The following is a 13,455-nucleotide window of genomic DNA, read 5'->3' as shown; positions in this document are numbered from 1 at the left end:
GAGATAGTTACTATATATAAATGGGGAAAAATTCTATATAATAATGTTGATAAAATCCTCTTAAGTAAGTTACCTTTACCATAAATACTGTGTTTATTGTCCTTGGGCTTGGTGTGTTTTAGTGTCCTTGGACTTGGTGTGTTTTGTTGTCCTTGGCTATGGTGAGTTTTCTTGTCCTTGGTCTTGGTGAATATTGTTGTCCTTGGGCTTGGTGGGTTTAACTGTCCTGTGGATTGGTGTGTTTTCTTGTCCTTGGGCTTAGTGAATTTTGTTGTCCTTGGACTTGGTAAGTTTTATTGTCCTTGGGCATGGTGATTTTTATTGCCACGAGTTTTGTTGTCCTTGTACACGGTGGATTTTTTTGTCCTTGGACTTGGTGGGTTTTATTGTCCTTGGGTATGATGAGTTTTATTGTCCTTGGGCATGTTTAGTTTTATAGTCCTTGGGCTTGATGAGTTTTATTGTCCTTGTGCTTGGTGGGGTTTATTGTCCTTGGGTATGATGAGTTTTATTGTCCTTGGTGAGTTTTGTTGTATTTGGACTTTTAGTACTTCGTCCTTGGTTTTTGTTGTCCTTTGGTTTGTTGTCCTTGGTTTTGGCTGTTCTTGGGTTTGGTGTTTGTCAAGTGCAGATCAGTTTTTTTACTCAAAACTTTTTTTTTATTTCTGCTGGAACAGTTGCCATACGTTTGTCACATTGACAGTAATTATAGGGTAACCTAATATAAACCATCAAGCTTATTAGTCTGATTGATCAGGTTTATTTCCCTTCATTCAGTTCTGACGGAGTGAAACGAAGGAAAGTAACTCTAATTTATCAGACTGACAGTGAAACGAAGGAAAGTAACTCTAATTTATCAGACTGACAGTGAAACAAAGGAAAGTAACTCTAATTTATCAGACTGACAGTGAAACGAAGGAAAGTAACTCTAATTTATCAGACTGACAGTGAAACAAAGGAAAGTAACTCTAATTTATCAGACTGACAGTGAAACGAAGGAAAGTAACTCTAATTTATCAGACTGACAGTGAAACAAAGGAAAGTAACTCTAATTTATCAGACTGACAGTGAAACAAAGGAAAGTAGCTCTTGATATATATATATATCCAATAGGTTTAAAGGTGACAATCTTATTTGTTGTCACAGAAACACCAATCTGATAGGTTGTTGTAGAAACATGTCACCAATCCTATTGGTTGTCACAGAAACACCAATCCTATTGGTTGTCACAGAAACACCAATCCTATTGGTTGTCATAGAAACACCAATCTGATTGCCTATTGGTTGTCCCAGAAACACTAATCTGATCGGCTGTCATAGAAATATTAGTTTGATACGTGGTAACAAGAAATCTTCTGCTGAAATTCTGTTTGTTGCTTACATCTTTTATTAAGCATCTACCAAGACATTTAAATATTTATTAAACATTCAGTACCTTTACACACACACACACCTCCATGATTAGTCACATTTTCTGTATTGTATATATTGATATTAACAATATTGACCACCTGTCTCACAATTCATTCACCCCTGAAATTTCACAATAAACTGGACTTGGTTGTTCAAAGGATGATTAGCTTAATCACATGATTAGTGAAATTTTTATTTCTCATTTGCAGCAAAATTGTGAATTATCTTCAGTAAAATAAGCAAGTAGGTAAAAATAGAGTTCCTAAGAATCTTATAAAATTTTGTAAACTTTGTAATATAAATTTAATACCAGAAATAATTTGTCTTGATTTGAAAATTATCGTTAAACTTTGATTAGCCTGGTCACCTTTTGAATAACTGGGCTCTGATCTTGTTTATGATTTGGAAGAGTCTAAATGTCTTCATGGGTGAATGAGTAAACAGTATCTTATTTTATCTATTATCATAAAATTGAAATAATCAAATACATGACCTTTTATATAAAAAAAAAACTGCTGAAAGCACACCAGTACTGGGGATGTTAATTAACTGCTAGTTCTCTCTCATTTACACCATGGAAGCTGCACACATCAATCGTTTCTCTGTATTGCCCAGACACAGACACAATGTACTAATAGATACAGTAAACAGACCGCCTGTCGTGACCACTAAATGTCCACGGTCTAGATTTTCAAAACAAGTTGGATAAGATTATTATCTTGGATTTAAATGTTGAAAGGGGATTCCTATCAATATAAATGATGAAGATGTTATTTCAGAAATAAACTTTCCTGAATTACTTGGATCGAGAAAGTAAATCATACTCGAAAGACAGCTGGTGTATAGTACCCATCATTAGTACTCCATACAAAATCATTCTCTTTTCTCACTTAATGTTAAAATAAAACAACATTCTTTGTCCACACACCAGATTCACCATACACTACTGTACCCTTGGAAATTTTCACAGTGGAAATATTTCTGTGATTTCATTGAATAGTGTTAAGATAACGAATACTTAACCCGCAAAATACCAAGTAACTTGATCATATATACATGTAGTATTATCTTTGAGCCGCAGAATACAAATGTAGAACCGAAAATTTGGTAAGTAGGGAAAATAAACCGACTTTCCTTTTCATTGAAAAACAATGAGTTTTGTCTCTAGATCTTCTACAGTAAACACTTAGAACTCTCATCACTTGTATTATTACACACCAATTCTGTACAACAGAGGTCAATTCATACCTATTTATTCATAGTGAACTGTTCCAGTCTATGAATCAGAAGGGTTCAAATCTTTATTCAGGGGTAACAGACACCCTGGTTCCCATACCCTTTGATTGTCCTTCTCTGCCTATAAATCACAACTTGTCTACACATTAATTCCAAGTCCTATAAACTTGTGTTGTAGATTTGTGTTGTCTGTCCTTTAGATTTGTGTTGTCTGTCCTTTAGATTTGTGTTGTCTGTCCATTAGATTTGTGTTGTCTGTCCTTTAGATTTGTGTTGTCTGTCCTTTAGATTTGTGTTGTCTGTCCTTTAGATTTGTGTTGTCTGTCCTTTAGATTTGTGTTGTCTGTCCATTAGATTTGGGTTGTCTGTCCATTAGATTTGGGTTGTCTGTCCATTAGATTTGGGTTGTCTGTCCATTAGATTTGGGTTGTCTGTCCATTAGATTTGGGTTGTCTGTCCATTAGATTTGTGTTGTCTGTCCATTAGATTTGTGTTGTCTGTCCATTAGATTTGTGTTGTCTGTCCTTTAGATTTGTGTTGTCTGTCCTTTAGATTTGTGTTGTCTGTCCTTTAGATTTGTGTTGTCTGTCCTTTAGATTTGTGTTGTCTGTCCTTTAGATTTGTGTTGTCTGTCCTTTAGATTTGTGTTGTCTGTCCTTTAGATTTGTGTTGTCTGTCCTTTAGATTTGTGTTGTCTGTCCTTTAGATTTGTGTTGTCTGTCCTTTAGATTTGTGTTGTCTGTCCTTTAGATTTGTGTTGTCTGTCCTTTAGATTTGTGTTGTCTGTCCTTTAGATTTGTGTTGTCTGTCCTTTAGATTTGTGTTGTCTGTCCTTTAGATTTGTGTTGTCTGTCCTTTAGATTTGTGTTGTCTGTCCTTTAGATTTGTGTTGTCTGTCCTTTAGATTTGTGTTGTCTGTCCTTTAGATTTGTGTTGTCTGTCCTTTAGATTTGTGTTGTCTGTCCTTTAGATTTGTGTTGTCTGTCCTTTAGATTTGTGTTGTCTGTCCTTTAGATTTGTGTTGTCTGTCCTTAGATTTGTGTTGTCTGTCCATTAGATTTGTGTTGTCTGTCCTTAGATTTGTGTTGTCTGTCCTTTAGATTTGTGTTGTCTGTCCATTAGATTTGTGTTGTCTGTCCATTAGATTTGTGTTGTCTGTCCATTAGATTTGGGTTGTCTGTCCATTAGATTTGGGTTGTCTGTCCATTAGATTTGGGTTGTCTGTCCATTAGATTTGGGTTGTCTGTCCATTAGATTTGGGTTGTCTGTCCATTAGATTTGGGTTGTCTGTCCATTAGATTTGGGTTGTCTGTCCATTAGAAATGATCAAAACTGAATTGTTTTGAATTATGTTTATTCAAAAATACTTTAATACAAACATGAAATAACATCACAATACATTATTTTTTCTAGTTCTCTTCTGTGATACACACAATGTATTCAGGTATATTAGTAAGTAAAGAGCAGTTCTTGATACTTTGCTGCAATATTGAAGAAAAGTCATATATCAAAGTCAGATTCAGTATGATACTGTCTCTATATAATGCATAAAATGGACACTGAGAATTCTTAACAGCATATTAAAACAACCATTCTCAAAATCAGTGTGTTATTTGTATACACTGACATGTACATTGGACCCTCGATAATCTGGACACCTTCGTTCCCAGCCTAAACCGCCCAGATTACAAATTTTCCGGACTGCCGAATTTCGTGTACCCTAGTCAATTTTGAAATTGTCATGTACAAGTTACTCCCCTTGACCTTGTAAATCAATGATCGGTTTTTATGTTTATGTACTAAAATAAATACTTTTTTGTTATGTTTTAAAGGTTTTTTCCCATTTAATTATGTTAAGAATATGAAATTAACGTACATGTAATCACACATTATTGGCAACTTGTTGTTAATGTCACATTGCTTACAAATGTTTATACATATATTGGTAACAAGATCAGAAACAGTTGTAAAAACATTTGATAGAGGCATCAACTAATGGGAACAACCAATGGGCTATGTCACCAGAAGCGTTAAAATTTGTGTCATTTTGGTGAACACACTGCACAAAGTCAACAAGTAAAACTGTTTAATATGTTTCTGTTGTAGCAAATAAATGAATGTCATTCCATATACAATGTTCTTATATGGCCGTGTCACAGATGTGAATCATTGAAATATACATTGTAGCAATGATAATTCAGGCGTGATGATGGGTAAATAAATTATCAGTTTATATTATAAATGTAGGATATTTCTATATATATCTAAATGCAAAGTTACTCGACACTCACTAATTGTCATCACTTGATGTTTTGCAACATTACAGTCAATGGGACAGAATTGTAGTTCTGATAATGACCGTCTGTCAGAACATATATAGTGTGTTTCATTCAAGCCAAGAAAACTCTTTTTGTTTGTATGAATTTTACAACAAAACAGAAAGACTAACATGTGAGTCAGTCTGTGAAGTTAAAAGTTTAAACACCTTCTATCTCTCCACAGATTGATAACAATCGGCAGCATGTCAAATGGTGACAACTCTTTGCAAAAGTTGCAAATTTGTGTTTTAATTGGCATTATGAAACAATGCGAATGAGAAGCACCAATCCATATGCTTGTTGTCCAGAGCTACATGTATGTTGTCGCAGCTAGTTTAATATATGCCTGGTAGTCATCCTTAGAATCATTTCACAGCTTCCAATGTAATCCTGATAATCTCCAGTCTTCAACAATTATGAATCTGCTTCAGATGACTAGCCAATGAGTCCTGTAATTATAAAATTTAACATATATATCAATATTCTTAATTTGTTATAAAAAAGTTACAGAAATCATCTAACAATGACAAAAGGAAGAAATTGGACTCATGTACACAAGTACATTGAGTTAAAGATGCTCCACCGCCGACAGAGTATAAATGATATTCATCATTTGAACAATAATTAGTTAACCTTAATCGTGTATGCATAAGTCTAATTAACACAAAAAATAATATAAAATAATTAATTTTTCCTTTGGGTCAAGCGCACTCAGTACTTCATTCCATATAGGATATAGTGCTACAGAATTTTTTTGGGATGCATGCAATTAATTATTTTATTTATATTTTTAACTTTTGTAACTGAAGAAAAATACTAAATTGTCTGCTCCCGTTTTTGATTGTGAAAAAATACCATTTGTCAGCGGTGGAAGCATCTTTAATATATTAGCATCATAATTAATTTGTCTCCTATATCTGATACACATTGATAAAATACAATGTTTTGACTGTTAGCAAAACTTACTTTAAACCAAATACTGTAATATTGAGCAAGTGTAAATTTACCATGTATGATATATTACAGTGCACAGGTTATTGTTTATTTTGGTAAGTGTTATTATAAATTCTTAAATTTTAAAATGTAGTGACTGTTTAATCGATGTTTTAAGTTCATACCGCCAATTTCGAAATCCCAGATATTAATGGTCTTAAATAAATCTAGCATTACAATTCTTCTATTTATCTAAAGAAATTCTGTATTCACATGTGTATTACCAGAAACATATATACATAGAGATTGGAAACTCCTTCTTTGTCTTTGTTGACAGGCAGCGGGACTTACGGTTTATAGATATTTTCCCTTGGCTAACTACTTTCTAGTGTATTCTTTTAAACATGATATTTTTGCATCAATACAAAGTTTAAACATTATAGCATGGTTTGATGTGACCAGTTTGTCCAATTGATGTTATTTAATATGTTTTTTGAAAGCATGAAAATCGGCAATTTTACCTGGTTTTTCGAAAATCAGACATTCAAAACCGGAAGTGCATTTTGTTTTATTAATATATAAGTTAAAATATTATTTTTCTTTCCAAAATCGTCCTCAAACCATCTGAAAATTACTGAACTTTTATAATATTTCAAAGTTATTCTGCTGTATTTTACTATTTAAAAGTTTATCTAAAAACCCCTAAGCACATACAGAGGTACATCTGCCGATCGTAAAAATGGCGGAGTTGCCAATCTCTATGTATATATATTTCTGGTATTACACATACATGCTAAATTCTGGTAAATTGACTCTATGCATTAATATTAAATTTGATGTCATCGCATTAGAAAATAATACCAAAAATGAATCTTGTCAACTGCTAATTATATAACAACAAACTACTTCAAATTTAAAGTGATATTCAATTTTGTTGCGTTGTAATAAAATAAAACGTCGATTATATGGATGTTAGCAGGAATTCACACATACTCATGATGTGTTCACTTCATGTGCAGATGTCTGTCAAATAGTTCATATAATAATATACCGACCCATAGGCATGATAGGCAAAGAAGCAAAACGAAATGAAACTTACGATTTTCACTGCTTCTGTCTCCAAATACAAAAAGAATTCCGTACTTTTACTAGCAAGGTGGCTTGCAACATGCAGTGTTCAAATATTCTTCGGTGTTTTTCAGATATGAGAATGCATTTATTACGCTCGATAATTAAATGGAAAATATCTCTTGACTTGCAAGTTTACATCACAGGTCCGCTTTGCGTGATGACGTCTTTGTTTACATTCGGCCGTTTACACTATTGCTGAGTGTCACGATATTTCATTGTATCTGTATCCGTGTATTAAATATTCCCTTCGTTAATGAATGGATGCGTTAGTTGACAATCCGTGCGAAATGATAAGGAACCAGCGTAACTCAGAATTTATCGTGTTTGTTAGCTTCTGCATAGATCACCCAGACGCTTGATGCGTACGTAAGTTAACAAGCGTCTGTTTGAGTGAGACTTGGTTAAATTCAGTGGGCCATCGTAATGACATGATCACAATACGAACGTACCTGTTCTCCAAAATGACTATCAATATAATACATGTAAAAACAAACAACTTTTGTATCTTTCGTACGTCGGGATGAATAAAAAAATGTCATTATATAATAGATTATGAATGTATACATCAAACTACAATTAGATACTTACATACCAAAATCCTGACAATTCCTTTATTTAGTGTTACCCAAACCGGATGTTTACATAAATATATGCAAATGCTGGCGAGAATTAGGCCACCGATCGCTACCACTGATGCAAATTATCCTCACTATTTTTCAATTATAGACGCTCATGCTATAGTTTTTGTAGACATGTTTGAAACTATTCTATTTAATGAAATACCATAGAAGTTGTTTAACTGCACTATGGCAGTATATTTGTTCTAGAAAGAGGAAAAGAGAAAAAATCGCATGCAAATGAGAGGTCAATCGCATTTAAATTAGTGGGTCATCCGGGCCGTAGCAATACTGGAAAAGCAAGCTTTTTCAGTAAAAAGCGGATAATCTGTTTCGTTGACGCACTGTATATATATATGTGTCTGATATTACATGTACAATTATTGATCAAAAGGGCCTTATTTTGGTTGGCCAATGAATGTGCTTCGAAAACGTCATAATACACGGCGTACAATTCTGTTGGTCTATGGAAAAATAACCTCAAACTTTTAGCCAAAAGAAAAATAAAGAGAGATAAGCATTAATTTTTTGTATCTGTAAGAGATCCACTACCTTACCGGAGCAAAACTTATAGGTTTCTGAAAAAAACCATTAATATAAATATCAGAAAATATGTTAATATTTCATACCAAATACCAATCTCTCCAAGGGTTTATTGAAATTGTGGGGACCGCAATGCACTCTGGGAGAGATTGACTAAATAATTTAAGATTTCCTTCGTAATATATGATAAAATTGGACAGTCATTTTGTTGATTTGCCGTATGGCGCAATAATAACGATCAACTACTGAGCGGTACTTAGGACGACGGCGGGAAAAATAAGACGACTTGCGTTATCAATCTTAACATTTTATTTATTTTTATCAAATTGTTCAGAAGGTGATGATATGTGTAAGTTTTAATGGTTAATTAATAGCTTCTGCTTCTCTACAATATTATCGATCTCGTTTTACAATCCTATTTTAGGAATTAAAAGCCGTTTCGGAAAGGTGGGCCTTTAAATCATAGTTCATTAGGTCACCTGATATGAAGTCTCATCTGACCTATTCTTATTGCCTTTCAAGGACCTTTTGGTTTACAATTTATATATTATTTCCATCCGTAATAAAGATATATTATTACGATTTCTCTGTTCGCTTCATTGTGTTTAATTACCGGTATGCTAAATATTGATATCTTAACATGTTCCTATAAAATGCACTTATAATTCCATTTCACTGAAACAGATTTTAATTTAACATCTACATAATGTATCGTGCTGAATTTTATTGCAAAGACAGGTTTGCTTAAATCAGTGTTTTCTACTCATTTTGTGAAATATTTCAAACATTTCTCAATGCTTGACAAATGATTAACGTCAACAGTGCCAGAGTGTTAACCAACCCTCCTTATTTAGCCTTCCTAGGTCACCAATAACGTTGATCAAGAGAAATTTCTAAATTATTATTTAATTGAAACATATATTTAAAGGCCCATAACCTTTCCGGAGCAAAATATAAAGGTTTCTTAAAGAACATTAATAACATCAGAAAATGCATACCGATGACCTAAAATAAGGTTACGACACCAAACATATGCAAGATTTCCTGCGTAATATATGAAAACAGTGGAGAGTCCATTCGCTGTTTTGCCGTCTGGTGCAGTGATAGTCAACTACCGCGCGGTATTTAGGACGACGGTGGGAAACATAACACGACCCGCGTTATGAAAATAAACATTTTACTTATTTTAATCAAATCGTTCAGAAGGTGATGATAAATGTAGTGTTAACGGTAAGTTAATAATTTTTAAGACTCTACAAAATTATCGATCTTGTTTTACATTCCCATTTTAAAAATCATAAGCCGTTTCGGAAAGGTAGTGGGCCTTTAAAGGCTGTTATTGTACGATAACAGTGGAGATTCATTTCGCTGTTTTGCCGTCTGGCGCAGTGATAGTCAACTACCGCGCGGCATTCAGGACGACGGCGGGAAACATAAAACGACCCGCGTTATCAAAATTCAACATTTTATTTATTCTAATTAAACAGTTCTGAAGGTGATGATTAGAGTGCTTGTAAACGTATAGTTAATAACTTCTGCGACTCTACAAAATTCTTGATCTCGTTTTACATTCCTATTTCAAAATTAAAAGCCGTTCTGGAAAGGTAGTGGCCCTTTAATAACATAAGGAAATATATATCGATCGTCTAAGATGATTTTACAATACCAAACACATGCAAAATTTCCTGCGTAATATATGATAACAGTGGAGAGTAATTTCGCTGATTTGTCGTATGGCGCAGTGATAGTCAAATACCGCGCGGTATTTAGGACGACGGCGGGAAACATAATACGACTCGCGTTAATATGAAATTAACATTTAATTAATTTAATTAAATTGTTCAGAAGGTGATGGCAAATGTAGTATTATGGTAAGCTTTTGCGACTCTACAAAATTATAAATCTCGTTTTACATTCCAATTGTATATGAAAATTAAAGGTCGTTTCAGTAGGGAAGTGGGCATTTAATAAAATAATGATATTGGGACATTACTTAAAATTATGTGTTAAATGGTAAGTTTGTGTTTTGCATCAGAGCAATCAGCTAACGTCTGAATAAAAATCAATGTAACTTGTGCATTTGTTGTTCTTTAATTTGACATAACAAGTGTCTTAGTTGTTGAACTCATCATATGTCCATAATTTTCCGAAACGGCTTTTAATTTTTAAAATGGGAATGTAAAACAAGATCCATAATTTTGAAGAGTCGCAAAGATTATTAACATATATTACGCAGGAAATTTTGCATATGTTTGGTGTTGTAACCTCATCCAAGGCCATCGGTATATATTTTCTGATGTTATAAATGTTTTTAAGAAACCTTTATGTTTTGCTTCGGAAAGGTAGTGGGTCTTTAAAGGGCCACTATCTTTCCGAAACGGCTTTTAATTTTAAAATAGGAATGTAAAACGAGATCAAGAATTTTGTAGAGTCGCAGAAGTTATTAACTATACGTTTACAAGCACTCTTATCATCACCTTCAGAACTGTTTAATTAGAATAAATAAAATGTTTTAATTAATTTTCATAACGCGGGTCGTTTTATGTTTCCCGCCGTCGTCCTCAATGCCGCGCGGTAGTTGACTATCACTGCTCCAGACGGCAAAACAGCGAAATGAATCTCCACTGTTATCGTACATTAGACAGGAAATCTTGCATATGTTTGGTGTTGTAACCTCATCTTAAGCCATTGATATATATTTTCTTTTGTTATTAATGTTTTTAAGAAACCTTTAAATTTTCTTTCGGAAAGGCCCACTACTTTTCAGGAGGAAAACATAAAGGTTTCTTAAAAACATTAATAACATCAGAAAATATATACCAATGGCCTAAGCTGAGGTTAGAAAACCAAATATATGCAAGATTTCCTGCGTAATGTTTGATAAAAGTGGAGAGTTATTTCGCTGTTTTGCCGTCTGGCGCAGTGATAGTCAACTACCGCGCGGTATTTAGGACGACGGCGGGAAACATAAGACGACCCGCGTTATGCAAATTAACATGTTATTTATTTCAGTCAAATTGTTCATAATGTGATGACACGTGTAGCGTTAAGTTAATAACTTTAGCGACAATACAAAAATATCGATCTCGTTTTACTTTCCCATTTTAAAAATTAAAAGCCGTTCGTTGAGCGTTCGTCCCTCTGGGTTCTGTCCCCTGGCCGAGACACACCAAAGTCTATAAAAGTGGTATTTTCTGCTCCTGCTTAGCGCTCAGCATACAGGGAGTGGGACGACTGGTTCGCCCGTTGTCAGTATAATGTGACCGGGTGGGGTGTGTTGCTCGGTGTCTTCGGCGGCATGCTTCAGTGATATAGCACTATAAAAAGGGCAACAGTTCCACTATACAAGAAGACACAACATGAATATACCGCAGCCTCCCAAAACACGCACCTCGCACATAATACATGCAACACGCCGCATACATGGGAGGCCGTCCTTACATGACCATAACTGTTAATAGGACGTTAATTAATCAAACAAAAAAAACAAAGAAATCGGAAAGGTAGTGGGCCTTTAAACAAAGTTGACTTCGACAAAATTAATCCAATACTCCTTCTTGCATTTAAGATTCTGCACTGAAATGACCATGTGTACAGAGAATAACTGGAGTTGTTCAAAGTGTGTGGAAATAAAACAATTAATGGTAATTCTTCTGACAAAAAATAATTACGTATATCAATGTTGTTTTATTTCGTTATTGCTTAAATAGTTGATGTTATTTTATTTTTGGGTTGTTTACTAATTTGCAGTAATACTGAATCGTCGTCTGCTACATCACTGCCCAGTCTCTATGCACGTGAAGGCTGACTTACAGTACCCGTCATCCTCGAGTACATATCCAGACCGACATTGTATTTTTTTTTCACTTACATAAGGGTGCCGATAACTTGTTCATTAGTGGGCAGTTTGATATATTTATTAGAACCACAGCAAATGCGGCCTTTGATCCCAGAGGTTAGTCAGAGATAAATGGAGGTTGTTTACTGCTACAGTACTTTCAGTACTTTGATGTACCTTGTATGCCTATCAAGATAACACAAAGCTGCTGTAAAAAGTATAACAACAGAATAAGACTACTTGTAAATTATATCGTTCACTGATGATCCGTTACCTGTACTTTCAATTCTGTTTGATCCCCGACGACATACTCGACCCAATAACATTAGATGCACAACATTGAGAAACCGATGACAGGTTTGTCTAGATAGGATGTAATGATTCCAAAGTGTCTGGTTGTGCTATACACCTCTAACATTGATGGAGTTTATACACCTTCGTCTCCTTCCTATCAACTATTCTACCACACAGGGGTATAGTAGTGAGTTAGCTGTTGTTTCATAACCAACCAAAATTGTTTCACAATTGTTGTAATATTAATAAAATTCATATATTTAATAATAACACCGACAACCATACATTATTTCAATGTTTTTAATTAGAATAGTTGATATATATATATATATCACATCACAGAGATCTCAGAGATAGAAAAGGTGCTTTGGCGATACCTAAACATAACTTTAAAACTATATAGCATTCAAATACCATGTAATTGTAATTACCATAATCATCCCCACTAAGCATTTCACCTACCAAAATTAAAACATTTTAGTTCTAATTTCATTTGCATTTTTTTTTTAATTTTTGGTACCTTGACACATTGAAAAGTGAAAAAATATCAATTCCCCCTAAAGAAGTTTCCTAGTTACAGTAAAACACGGCTATAATGAACCTCAGACGACCAACAAAACTACTGTATTATAAGTAAAGTTTGTTATCCTCATCTTAAACCTCAGGTCTACTGACATCAGAAAGGATTTCTAGCCAATAAAAAGCATTTTATGTTATATATTACACTAGTGACATGCAAAAATATTACACAGGCCACATGGACCTGGCACAAAATGTTTTAAGCATGGTACAGCCTACATATATATATTTTATATTATACTGTTGGTTAAAGGCCCACTACCTTTCCGAAACGGTTTTTTATTTTTAAAATGGGAATGTAAAACAAGATCGATAATTTTGTAGAGTCTTAAAAATTATTAACTTACCATTAATACTACATTTATCATCACCTTCTGAACGATTTGATTAAAATAAATAAAATGTTTATTTTCATAATGCGGGTCGTATTATGTTTCTCACCGTCGTCCTAAATACCGCGCGGTAGTTGACTATCACTGCACCAGACGTCAAAACAGCGAATGGACTCTCCACTTTTTCATATATTACGCAGGAAATCTTGCATATGTTTGGT

Source organism: Argopecten irradians, chromosome 13 (genome assembly GCF_041381155.1).
Source record: "Argopecten irradians isolate NY chromosome 13, Ai_NY, whole genome shotgun sequence".
Lineage (NCBI taxonomy): Eukaryota > Metazoa > Mollusca > Bivalvia > Pectinida > Pectinidae > Argopecten > Argopecten irradians.
Note: the sequence above shows the minus strand (reverse complement) of the source record.